Source organism: Rutidosis leptorrhynchoides, chromosome 3 (genome assembly GCF_046630445.1).
Source record: "Rutidosis leptorrhynchoides isolate AG116_Rl617_1_P2 chromosome 3, CSIRO_AGI_Rlap_v1, whole genome shotgun sequence".
Classification (NCBI taxonomy): Eukaryota; Viridiplantae; Streptophyta; class Magnoliopsida; order Asterales; family Asteraceae; genus Rutidosis; species Rutidosis leptorrhynchoides.
In genome coordinates, this window is record NC_092335.1 from 595,183,028 (window position 1) to 595,197,478 (window position 14,451).

Consider the following 14,451-nt stretch of genomic DNA (forward strand, 5'->3'; position numbering starts at 1 on the left):
GTCATCCATGACCTAATAAATTTAATATGTTATCCATGACTTAATACATTTTAACTTATCTTAGATATTTTCACTAAAAACCAAATTTTCAAGCCTATAAATAAGCACCATTTCTAACTCATTTTTACACACACTTGCAAGAACTCTCTCAAGTTTTGTTCTACTACTTCTTTCCAACAACTTTACATTCTAAACTTGAGGTAAAAACTCTACTTCAACTCTTGTTCAATTCATATGTTTATAGCTATCTATATAAGAGTTTATAAACTAGAACATAGTTTAGTTGATTCTAAACTTGTTTGAAAAACTAATCTAATCTTTCTAACTTAACTCTAATAACACTTATTTATATGTATTATGATGTTATATTAAGTTAATATAAGAACTTATAACTTGTACATATGAAGAACACCTTGAAACTTAACATATATCCTTTAATCTCCATTCGGTAAAAAGCGAGCTGTTTTGGGTTGGGAATTAAAAACCTATCTTAGGCTTTGAGTTCGAGGCTAAGACTTTGGAAATATGTTAATATATGTAAATAAGACTTCCAGTATTTTTTTCATGATTTTAGACAAAGTGGAAGTATTTTATCAAAAATCATATATTGGGTGGATGCCGGGATTTTTCCAAATCTGTCCACCAACACAAAAAGAGGGTAAAGCTCTAAGTACTACTTAGGATGAACTTTTCGAATTGGTTTTGTAAAATTTACTTCTTAAGGAATCCATAGCAATTTGATTCACTTTAAACGGAGTTGTAATGAATATTTGGCGAGCAAAACAAAAACTGCTAAAATTAACGTTGTATGGATGAAATTTATATTATAAAATCTATATTAACCATATCCTTGTTAACTTTTCCTATATCCTATATATATTTGTACATGTTATCATTATTATAACAAAATATTATAATCTTGGTTAATTCCGAGATTGTATATATATAATAATCTTGGTACGTTCCATGACAATACGTGCACAATACGTTTTGATAAATCCTAAGACAATACGTACACAATACGTCTTAGTTAATTCTAAGACAATAAGTATACAATACATCTCTGGATTGATGCAAGACAATACGTACACAATACGCCGTGGGGTAATTCTAAGATTATATATATACCGATTAATGGACTTTTCGAACTATTTTGGACTACCAACATAAAATGTTAAAAATTATTATATAAGTATTCTATGAACTTTTTTTTTTCTTCATATTTCGTATTATTATCTGAATCATTATTATTATTATAGGGTAAAATCATTTAGTTTTGATATTATACGCTCATATGTCGTATTATTATCTGAATCATTATTATTCTATGAACTTGTTTTTTTTTTCATATGTCGTATTGTTAAAGGGTAAAATCGTTTAGTTTTGATATTATATGCTCATGGCATACTTTTGATATACATGATATATCGACTTTTATTATATTAAATCTTGTGATCTATTACTGATATCATTATTTATGACAAACCTATGAACTCACTCAACCTCGTGTTGACTTTTTAAAGTATGTTTATTCTCAGGTACTTAAATATTGCTTCCGCTGTATATTTGCTGCTTTGATGATGATTTCTTGCCATGCTTGGAATCTTCATGCATTACTTACCAATTCATTTAAAAATATTTAATGCTCTAAATACAATGTAATCTATTGATCTTCCACCGCAAAACTCAATAAAACGTCTCATATAGAGTCGTTCTCGTTTATACAACTGTGATTTGATATAATTAGTCACAAATACCCCAGGCCCTATTTGGGGGTGTGACAGAAATGGTATCAGAGCAGTATTGTTGTAGAGAATCGGGATTGTATTTTAAGTGTGCCTTATACAATTAGGTACCTTAGCAATGTAGGACTACAACTTTCCTTGACTATAGTGCCTTTAATTGTTAAATGCTACACTATACCTTAGAAACTTTACTTATTAAATTCTTTAATCTTTCTTAGAATGCCGAGCCAACCTAAGAATTCTGCTCACTTTCCTAAGTACTATCCAATTCCGCCACCACATTTAAATGCGACACCGTTCTCGACATTCCTTTGTCATCTATCATGGTTTTGTGTATTACATACGTATTACATGAAATGTTATCCATGATTCTTGAAATCTTTACAATTCATATTCATTGCTTTCAAAATCTTTGATTTCTCGTTATTTTTAATCATTGACTTTTCTTGACGAGTGGCGTCTACGAAACTCTAGAATGGAAGGGTTTGAATTACCGATTTAAAGGATCCTATAGCTCAAGCCCCTAGACCTGAATAGGCCATTATGAATTGAAAGTCTTTAATCGAAAGATTATCTGATTACATATTTATCATTTCTTTATCTCGACACATCATATTACAATTATTGCATAAATGGAGTATATTCAAATCATATCTTATCATGTCAATCCCAATAGACTTTGTCTGACACTTTTCCTAAATCTCCTCCGTAAATTACGGAATCTCTTTAATATATATACGTATTCAAGGAGACGAATATATCATTCAATATCCAACACCCATTTCATATCAAACCTAATTCCAACCACATAATATGGATTTCTCACTTGATTCCTCGAGCTCCACAGGCAGCGTAACCGGAACGAACGAACCAATTAGTCATCATCAATTCTGGATGGATTGGGGATGGGTTCGTAGTCGACTTAATCAATGGAGAAGTGAAGAAGGTGATCCTTTTCACCCACCACATTGTCCTATTGGTGAAGAACATGAAGCACTTACCGGCGAACCAATCCGGAACACCATTTTCATCCTCATTTCCAGGATATCCCGTCATGAATATATAATATCTAGAATTCTAGATCTTATTCATCCACTCGTCCGAACCGCCAATCATCCCGGAATAATAGAAGAAGTCAACGAGCTTCGCGCTCGAGTAGTGGCTCTGGAGAATATGGTGCAAAATCTAAGAGCATCAGCAGCACCAGCAGCATAACCAGCATCACCAGTACAAGCAGTACCGCCCACGTCACCAGCACCGCAAACACTGAAAGCATCAGCAGCATCACAAGCTCCGCAAACTCTGAAATTACAGAAGACAGAAACACCACAGCCACCGAAGAATATTAGTAATAATGAGTTAAGATGTATTGACTCATTGTTCCTGAAGAATTATATATGTATACTTTATATATATATATGATTTGGAACAATAATAAATCTTTTCGTACTAAGCTATTACGTGTGAATCTTAACTAGTATGTACTACTTGGTTAATTCATATCACTAATATGTTATGATGTACATCCTTCGTTAATGACTTAGCAATCGTTAATCACTACTTCAACATAATAAACTCCATTTCATAATAAACCAAGTGTATTATTCGAATACATGTTTGATTGTATACTTCCATTTTCGATGTACTCGAAACTTTCTAGAGAGCATTATTCGTGCCTTGCAAAGTTCACAAGAATTCCACAAGCACCAACATCATATACCGAGGTATATCAACAACAATGAACGATGAAGTATTGATTCGTAACTTCATTAGAGAAATATTCCGCGACGATTATGTAATTTCTAAAGTTTTGGAGATTATTTATTCTCGTTCCAACCGTAAATCAAATGAGTTTAATTTAATATTAACTCATTAAAATCTATATTACATCTGAAGAAAATATATTTTCATAAAGATTGTAATTAAAAATTCTTTTGTACAAATTGTTAATTGTGAAAATATTTTAACGGGTAGGTAATACCCGAGAAATATTTATATCTCACATAAATATGTTACATTGTACATTCTTCAATTCTGATTCAATAGTCAGTAACTATACTACTTACAAGATATATGTATTCGTTCACCAAAGAACAACCACTACATATTTTGACATATCAGAATCCAATTAAAGCTCTAGCAAGTGTTATCTTCCTAAAGATCACTACATTCCTGAATTATATTCATTCGCATTCTGTGATGAATTATCACATAAAACCACCAAAATTATCATTTATGACATTTCTTCGACAACCGTTAGATCCATTGAAGGTTACATCCTGCGTTCAACGATCAAATTCAAAATCCTTGAAAACACCTTAGAACTATAATCAACGATTCAGATTCGTTAACCCTAATAATGCTGATGAAGCAGCAAAAGCTGTAGATGGTCTTAATGACCAGAAGCTTGATAATAAAGAATTGTGTGTTGAAAAAGCTCAAAAGAAAATCTGGAACTGAAAAATGGATTGAGCAAACCATGAAGGAAACTGTGGACAAATCACAAGGATTAAACCTATACCCAAAGAATCTAGATGATTCGATTTCTGATGGAAATTACAGAAGACATATAATCTCCTTACACATTCTAAATCCTTAACAGAAGAATTTTCCTCATTATCATTTGATCTTAGAAAATTCTAAGATATCATCGTATCTTTCGTTATAATTATCCTCTATATTTTTGAAGATATCTTCATAACGATTCTTGTCCGCAATTAATTATCTCTTTGCGATATCTTTATTACATCATAAAGGAAACTGTTTTAGTTTCTATATTCTGTAAAATTCAAGTTTAAATTATAAATGTTTTGAAGTAGTGTTGGAAATTGAAGCATGAGTTAGTATAATATAATGACGTCAGGCAAACGTGATTATATTACAGTAAGTCAGTCTAAATTTTTAATGGAAGATGATGATTCATAGACTTTATAATCATCGTTTGCCATGTTACACAACTCTTATATTCTACTTAATCTCTGAACATATCAAGAACATATTTTCTTGATAGATCTAACTTTTCTCGTGAATTCTGGTAATTTGACAAATCAAGATCGTGCTATTACAATTGCTTTCTTAGAACATTAGCTATGTTCATTCCAAAATTCATATCTACGAATTCTGGACCATTACTCGCTTTACTTAATGTTGAGAAGAGAAAACAAAAGCATGGAACTCTGAAATATAAAGGAAAATATAAAACCCGATAACAACACCGAAATTACAAACCGTATATATCAATGCGTATAGCAATATAAAGACACGGGAGAACTAAAAACACAATAAATCCAAGAGCATAGTAGAAGTAAACTGACTCTTCCGGCGACAGATGAAAAAGAAGAACGATAGATATAAAAGTCAGGACTATATCCAGAATTAGAACTGGATGGAGCACATTAATAAATCTTTTGGAAGTATGAATTGAGGAAGAAAGTATAGAAGTGGTGAAGATAATGAAACGGAAGAAGTTAATTTATAGCTAAATTCCAGACACATTAATCGAGGCAATTTACTGCATTTAATCAAAGAAAATCTCAATTTCCTTAATTACTGGAGAATCAAATCTTATAGATAACGAAAATATCCTCATGTATTTACGAACAACGCCGATTGATGGCAACAACTAAATTTCGGGACGAAATTTCTTTTAACGGGTAGGTACTATGACAACCCGAAAATTTCTGACTAAATGTAAACCTAACTTCGATCAATACCGATTATTTACGAACAATTATTTGTAAATAATTACGTATTAGTATTATTATTAATATTTTTTTAAACAATATTATCATTAATTATTTTTTTTACATTTACAAATCATTATTATTATATAGCAACAATAAAAATTATTATCATTAATATTATAGTTATCATTAATTATTATTATTTGTAATTATCATTATCAGTATTGTCATTATTATTAATATTATTATTATCAAAATTATTATTATTATCATTTATCATTAATATGATTAATATGATTATTAATATCATTAACATAATTTATATTATTATTATTATTATTAGTATTATCATCACTAATATTATTATTATTATTATTATTATTATTATACTTGTTATTATTATTAATATTTTCATTAATATTATTATTATTATTATCATATTTATAATTATTATTATTATTATTATATATTTATTAATATATTTAATAATAATATCAATTAAAAATAAAAAGTTAAAAATATTGTACTAATCAGTTATATATATTTTATCAATCAGAATCTGCTTTTAATTATTTAATATCTATTTTTAATTTTTTTTATCACGATCCAGTTTTATAATTATCATATGAGTATTTTTTTTTATTTTGATCGTGATTATTTTTTTATATATCCTATTGGCCTCAAATTTGTTTTTGATCGACCCATTTGGCTATAAAACTAACGAATTGTTATCACATTCATATCCACCACTGATATTTATTAATCAAAACAGAAATATATATATATATATATATATATATATATATATATATATATATATATATATATATATATATATATATATATATATATATATATATATATATATATATATATATATATATATATATATATATATATATATATATATATTTTTGCTATCGTTCTCTGCTCTTGGTTCATTTTACTAAAAGCTCGAATTCGAATTTATTTTCAAAATCTATTAATGCAATTATGTTAGGAATCTTTTATTCAATCTTCCTGTTAAATTTCAACTTCCAATTCTTATTATCAAAGTCGAATTCAAGAGTCAAAGTTTTTAATCAAAAAGTCAAACGAATTGTTTTTGGCAAAATTTGAATTCGTTTTTATGTTTTAAGATTAATTGTTGATCCAGAAAGTTACTAGGATGGATTTATAATCTAAGTCATGTAGAAAATTTTGTTTAAAAAGGTCTTAAAATCAAAATCAATTATTGAGTTCATATATTATTATTTTTGACGCGTACCAGTTGTTTCTAAATTTTTTTTGCTTTGTTTTGGGTTTGTTAATGAAAATCACAATTATAAGACGTATTCTGTTTCAATTATATGTTTTAAATATAACCTGCAAGTTTCGGTTATGATTATTAAAAATTCCAGTCATTCAAATTTTTTGGAGAAGAAGGAGAATAAGGGAAAACAGAAAAACGGGTTTAATATAAAATGTATCCAGTATAAAACAGAAAATCTGAGACATCGAAATGGTTAAGGGTGTTAGTGAGTGAGCGGGAGGTCTTGGGTTTGAGCCCCGTCTTGGGCATTTTTTTTAGAAAAGGCTTATAAAGGTAGTTCTCATTTATTATTAATATTCTTATTATTATTAGTATTATTATTATTATTATTATTATTATTATTATTATTATTATTATTATTATTTTATTATTATTATTATTATTGCTATTATTACTAGTATTATTATTTAAGGTTATTATTGTTATTAATAATAATAATAAGTATTACTATTATTATTAATATTAACATGATCATTAAAATATCTATTAAAACTATAATTATTAATAAACTTACCATTATTATTAAAAATATCATTTTTGCTAAAACTATCATTTTTACTTTTTTAATTATTAGTAAAACTATCATTTGTATTAAAATTACTATTATTACCATTATTATTATAATTATTAGTAAATTATTATTATCGAAACTATCATTTTTACTAATAAATATTTTGTACATCGAATACACTTATTTCATATACTACAATTATATTTCATATAATTATATATCAAACATATTAACATTTTTATATAAATATTCATATATAACAAACTAGGTATTTTTAATATAATACTAAACCAAATTTGAATTAATATAACTATATAAATATTAATCATTTTAAATATATATACACCAATCAAATATATATGATATATAAAATAAGTTATAATATATAAACTTATTCGATTATGAGTATATGTGTTAATATATATATACTTGATATAGGTTCGTGAATCCAAGGACAACTCTGTACTTGTTCAGTGCCATCCTATGCATATTTACTACAAACTATCGTATCGTATTGTGAGTTTCATTTGCTCCCTTTTTATCTATATTTTTGGGCTGAGAATACATGTACAACTTTTATAACTGATAGACACAAGTACAAACTATTATGCAACCAACATGAGTATTTTTATTGTGTTCATTTGAAACATGCAAATCCCTGCTTTGTAATATCATTAATTGCTAGATGAACTAAAGCGGCAAACGAAATTATTATAGATAGCGCTATTGGGAGTAACGTCCCTCACTGTTGACCTCAGGTCAATTGGTGGTATAATAATGATCTCGACAATTACATATGTATTGTTACGGGCTAAAATCGTTTAGTTTTGATATTATACGCTCATGGCATACTTTTGATATACATGATATATCGACTTTTATTATATTAAATCTTGTGATCTATTACTGAAATCATTATTTATGACAAACCTATGAACTCACTCAACCTCGTGTTGACTTTTTAAAGCATGCTTATTCTCAGGTACTTAAATATTGCTTCCGCTGTATATTTGCTGCTTTGATGATGATTTCTTGCCATGCTTGGAGTCTTCATGCATTACTTACCAATTCATTTAAAAACATTTAATGCTCTAAATACAATGTAATCTATTGATCTTCCGCTGCAAAACTCAATAAAACGTCTCATATAGAGTCGTTCTCGTTTATACTACTGTGATTTGATATAATTAGTCACAAATACCCCAGACCCTATTTGGGGGTGTGACACGTTAAGTTCATCAAGATTGTTATTAAGTCATTTATAGTTGGAAATATTTTGAAATGGTATGCATGCCGTCAACTTTCGATGTGATGAAAGTTTGTCTTTTAAAAACGAATGTAATGTTTGTAAAATGTATCATTTAGAGGTCAAATACGTCGCAATGAAATCAATTATTATGTAACGTTTATAATCGATATGAACGGGGCATTTCAGTTCTTATATATTCTTTTTTTGGTGATAGATACAGTTTCCAAAACAGTTCATTATGATCAGATATTCATATCCATTGATGATTTGTTTGGTCGCAAGGAACATCAATGCTGATGATATTAACAAAGAGGTATGTAAACATCCCGTTTTAAATGTCTAATTGGTAAAATTTTGCATTTATAAGGTATATATATGTATATGGTTTGTGACTATAATAATGTTATTTAGATTAGAGTATCCATTAACTATTTGTTCTTAGTGGTGCCAAGATGGGCGGGTCGAGTGGGTTGGGTAACTGGTTGAAATGGGTCCTTTATAGTACCCATGACGAACAATTATAAATCCTCCGTGATTCATATTCTAAAGTGGAAATACCATACCATGTTGAATTATTCTTGGTTTCTCAGGACGAGTAATGTAGCGAAAGTGCAAAACTTAATAATTTGCAAATGAACGAGACTGCTAATGTAGGAACAATGGTTTCATAATCTGAAAGCTCTTTACTTGACATGTCACTTATTATTAAACTCGTGCATTTTTTACAAAGCGGTAGGATATGGTTCAAAAAGTGGGTGAGTTGAGTTGATTGGTATCAGGTCAAATGTCTATTATGACATTGAATTTATGGCTTTGGGTTGACACTTAACTACATAAGGCTAGCACCTTATTGATATCTTTTGTTTGAATTTCTAAAGTAAATATCGTGTTACTTTATGTGATAAAAAATGTATTGTTAAATGACTAATTTATTTTATAAATATTAAAGTAGTCAATGACTTTTAAAGCTTACACTAACATTAAATATTGTGACCATCTATATGGTTAACATAAGGTACGTTTATTTCAAATTTTATTGGGGTGCTTAATTGCCCATTAGCCATATAGTTGGAAGATCACTTTATAAAAGGTGAATCTGTGTTTGAGATGTAAGTACATCGGTTATTTCAACTTTTTGACCCGTTTAAGTTGACCGGGTTTCCAGTTATAGGTAGGAGGTAGTTTGATGGTGACTTGGTTGGGCTCCAAGTTTCTAGGTGTTATCTTGATGCATTTGGTGTATTTAGTTGCTCATAAGACGCTAACATGGATTGTTGGAAAATTTGTGGGTTATATGTTGTTGCTTTCCTTTTTTGATTGGTATGAAATATAAAAGTGGTACTGGGAATGATAATTAAAGAAAACATAATAGCATTATATCATTATGGTTAGTGTAGCTGTTGATGTTTGCAGGCTAGCTCTTTGATTCTTGGATTAAAAGGATTAAAGATATGAAGAATAAGGGCATTCAAGGTTATAAAGTTTCGAAGGATTGTGTTGGAAAATGATCTGATGAGTCAAAATGTTTTTGCAGGAGTTTAGAGTCTGAATGTTAGAGTCTGGAGTTGCAGAATCTGTTGTGGTCAACGGTTTAATTACTTGATAATGAAGCTATGGGAATTCTGGAGATCTGGATAAATATTTAGAAGATCACGTTTTGATTTGATATTATCTCTAGAAGATAAACACTGATTTGTTTAGAATATTAATAAGTTTAAGTTTATCTTTTCCTATTTTCTAGTCAAGTAGTTTTGGAAACCAAATCATAAAGATTTGGTTTATCTTGTATAAATAGGGGTACGATGATTCTGTATTTTTTGTCTTTTGAAGCACGAATACTTTTCTCTCTTATTCTATCAATTCGTGTTCTCTCAATTTCATGTTCATATAATTCTTATTTATTGTTTATTGAGAGTCTTGTGTTCATAATCAAGTTATTGTGAACTAATAACTGGTATCAGAGCGGGTTTGGTGTAAATCCAACTTGGTAATCTTAAAACGATCCATACTTTGATTTAAGATGTCTACCAGTTCCATCCCAACTCCAGTTATGGCTGGAAAAGGTGTGCCAATTTTCGATGGCACAGACTTTGCAACTTGGAAGCTAAAAGTTCTATGGTTTCTTGGTTCGATTCATGAAGATGCTGAACAAGTTCTTACAGTAGGACCTATTATACCTGGTACAATGGTTGAAGCTATTCCTGCTACAAGTACTGCTGCTGCTCAACCTGCTTATCTTCGTGAAAAACCAAGAGATAAGTGGACAGAAGCAGAAGCCATAAAGTTCAAGCTTGATAGCAAGATAAGGAGTATTATAGGTAATGGTGTTACTGTTCCAATTCTCAGGAAGATCAGTCATGCTAAAACTGCAAAAGCTATGTGGGATCTCTTGCTCAATGATTATGAAGGAGTCACAGTTGTTAAGACTCAGAAGAAGAAGAATCTGATAAGGTGTTATAAAAATTTTACTGCTCAGCCTAAAGAATCCTTGAGTGATCTTCATTCAAGATTTCAGGTTCTGATTAATGATCTTGAAAGTGTTGGTGTAGAGAAAACACAACAAGTGTTGTGTCAAAAATTCATTGAATTGCTACCTTCAAACTTTGAATCTGTGATTACATCCATGGTAATCAGTGAGAAGATAGACAGTTATGAATTGAGTGAATTGTTTGGCATACTGTCAAACTTTGAAGAATCACAGTTGAAGAACAAGATCAATGCTAAGAAGGTGGTTAAAGATCCAGAAGCTGCATTAATAGCTACTACTAAGAAGAATAAGCAATTATTCTCAAGTTATTCTAGTAAGGTTGATTCTGAAAGTGATGAGACCTCTGATGATAGTGATTCTGATGAAGATGAGGAGATTCAAGATCTGGAAAGTCAAGTGGCTCTTTTGACACAAAGGATTGAGCAGAAGAAGTTTGGTTTTAAGAAGGGTAAAGGCAAGAGTACATTTGATCCAAAGAAAGCTAAATGTTTCAAGTGTGGTAAGGTAGGTCATATAGCTGCTGATTGCTGGTCCAAGAATGAAGGAGGTTCAAATTTCAACAAACCTGTTGACAAAGCAAGAAAGTACAAGCTCAAGTACAAGAAGATGAAAAGTGAAGCAGAAAAGTTGAAGAATAAAGAACAGGAGAAAGCATTGTACACAGAAGCATGGGAAGATGAAGATTCATCATCTGATGATGAAGAGGATAAGTGTCTGATGGCTATAATTGAAAAGGATAGTGGTTCTAGCAAGTTTGAGGAAGATTTGAAAGCTATTGAGAAGATGGATAAAGACTCTACTTGTAATAAAGGTTCTGCCTATAAGGTACAAAACTTTGTAAACTATCTTGATAATAAAAAAGTGAGAATGTTTCAGTATTTGTTGCTTGATTTCAATTGGTGCTTAGAGGATAGTGACAGGTTAAGAACACAGATCTTTGAGCTTAAGAACACCATCAAAGATAAAGATGCTGAAATTAAAGTATTAAAAGAATGTGAGGTAAAACTTGACACATATAAAATGGCATATTCAGAAGAAACTAAAAGGTTAAATACTGAATTAGGAAGATCAATTAAAAAGGCAAACCATTATGAAAATATTTGCAAATCTTGGTGTGTTTCTTCCAAAAAGAATTCTGATGCTATTGCTAAACAAATTCCAAATGATGTCAAAGCTATACTTGGTGAAAACTACACATTAGATAATAATGTGGAAGTTGATCCTATTATATTTAAGCCTGACATTTTACCAAATACTTTTGTAAAATTTGATGGTGAGAAAAAGATTTTAACTAATGCTTTTGTAAGATCATCTGAGTTTGTAAAATCATTAGAACCTGTTAAACCTTCAGAGACTATAATTTTAGACTGCAGAAATCCATCAGAGTCTGAACTATTGAAACCTTCAGACTCTAACAGTTTAGTCTCTAAAAGTGAAAGTGTATGTTCTGACCTAGTATCTTACACCCAAGAATCAAGTAGCATAAGTGATACTGAATCATCTTCTGATAGTGACACTTGTCCAGATCCTAAATGGTCAACTAAAAGAAAGTCAGAGTCAAAACAAGCTAAGACTATAAAAAAACTGAAAAGGAGAATTTCAAAGCTTAATGAAAGATTAAAGGGTCATGAAAAATTCTCAAAATCATCTTGTTTTCCTGAAAATTTTAAAAAGGTATGGAAACCTAAAGTTTGTGAAAATAAAGGTGGTTTAAAAACAGTTGTGGATAAGTTGATCTGGATTGGTAATAAAGCTTTTGTCTGGAGGGTTAAATGCACTCCATCTGAACCCACTGCTGAAATGTCCCGTTCTTATTGATTAAAAACGTTCCATATTAATTGATTTCGTTGCGAGGTTTTGACCTCTATATGAGACGTTTTTCAAAGACTGCATTCATTTTAAAACAAACCATAACCTTTATTTCATCAATAAAGGTTTAAAAAGCTTTACGTAGATTATCAAATAATGATAATCTAAAATATCCTGTTTACACACGACCATTACATAATGATTTACAATACAAATATGTTACAACAAAATAAGTTTCTTGAATGCAGTTTTTACACAATATCATACAAGCATGGACTCCAAATCTCGTCCTTATTTAAGTATGCGACAGCGGAAGCTCTTAATAATCACCTGAGAATAAACATGCTTAAAACGTCAACAAAAATGTTGGTGAGTTATAGGTTTAACCTATATATATCAAATCATAATAATAGACCACAAGATTTCATATTTCAATACACACCCCATACATAGAGATAAAAATCATTCATATGGTGAACACCTGGTAACCGACATTAACAAGATGCATATATAAGAATATCCCCATCATTCCGGGACACCCTTCGGATATGATATAAATTTCGAAGTACTAAAGCATCCGGTACTTTGGATGGGGTTTGTTAGGCCCAATAGATCTATCTTTAGGATTCGCGTCAATTAGGGTGTCTGTTCCCTAATTCTTAGATTACCAGACTTAATAAAAAGGATCATATTCGATTTCGATAATTCAACCATAGAATGTAGCTTCACGTACTTGTGTCTATTTTGTAAATCATTTATAAAACCTGCATGTATTCAACCATAGAATGTAGCTTCACATACTTCCACTTTGAGTTTAACCATAATTTTTGGATATAGTTTCATGTTCATAATAAAAATCATTTTCTCAGAATAACAACTTTTAAATCAAAGTTTATCATAGTTTTTAATTAACTAACCCAAAACAGCCCGCGGTGTTACTACGACGGCGTAAATCCGGTTTTACGGTGTTTTTCGTGTCTCCAGGTTTTAAATCATTAAGTTAGCATATCATATAGATATAGAACATGTGTTTAGTTGATTTTAAAAGTCAAGTTAGAAGTATTAACTTTTGTTTGCGAACAAGTTTAGAATTAACTAAACTATGTTCTAGTGATTACAAGTTTAAACCTTCAAATAAGATAGCTTTATATGTATGAATTGAATGATGTTATGAACATCATTACTACCTTAAGTTCCTTGGATAAACCTACTGGAAAAGTGAAAAATGGATCTAGCTTCAACGGATCCTTGAATGGCTCGAAGTTCTTGAAGCAGAATCATGACACGAAAACAAGTTCAAGTAAGATCATCACTTGAAATAAGATTGTTATAGTTATAGAAATTGAACCAAAGTTTGAATATGATTATTACCTTGTATTAGAATGATAACCTACTGTAAGAAACAAAGATTTCTTGAGGTTGGATGATCACCTTACAAGATTGGAAGTGAGCTAGCAAACTTGAAAGTATTCTTGATTTTATGTAACTAGAACTTGTAGAATATATGAAGAACACTTAGAACTTGAAGATAGAACTTGAGAGAGATCAATTAGATGAAGAAAATTGAAGAATGAAAGTGTTTGTAGGTGTTTTTGGTCGTTGGTGTATGGATTAGATATAAAGGATATGTAATTTTGTTTTCATGTAAATAAGT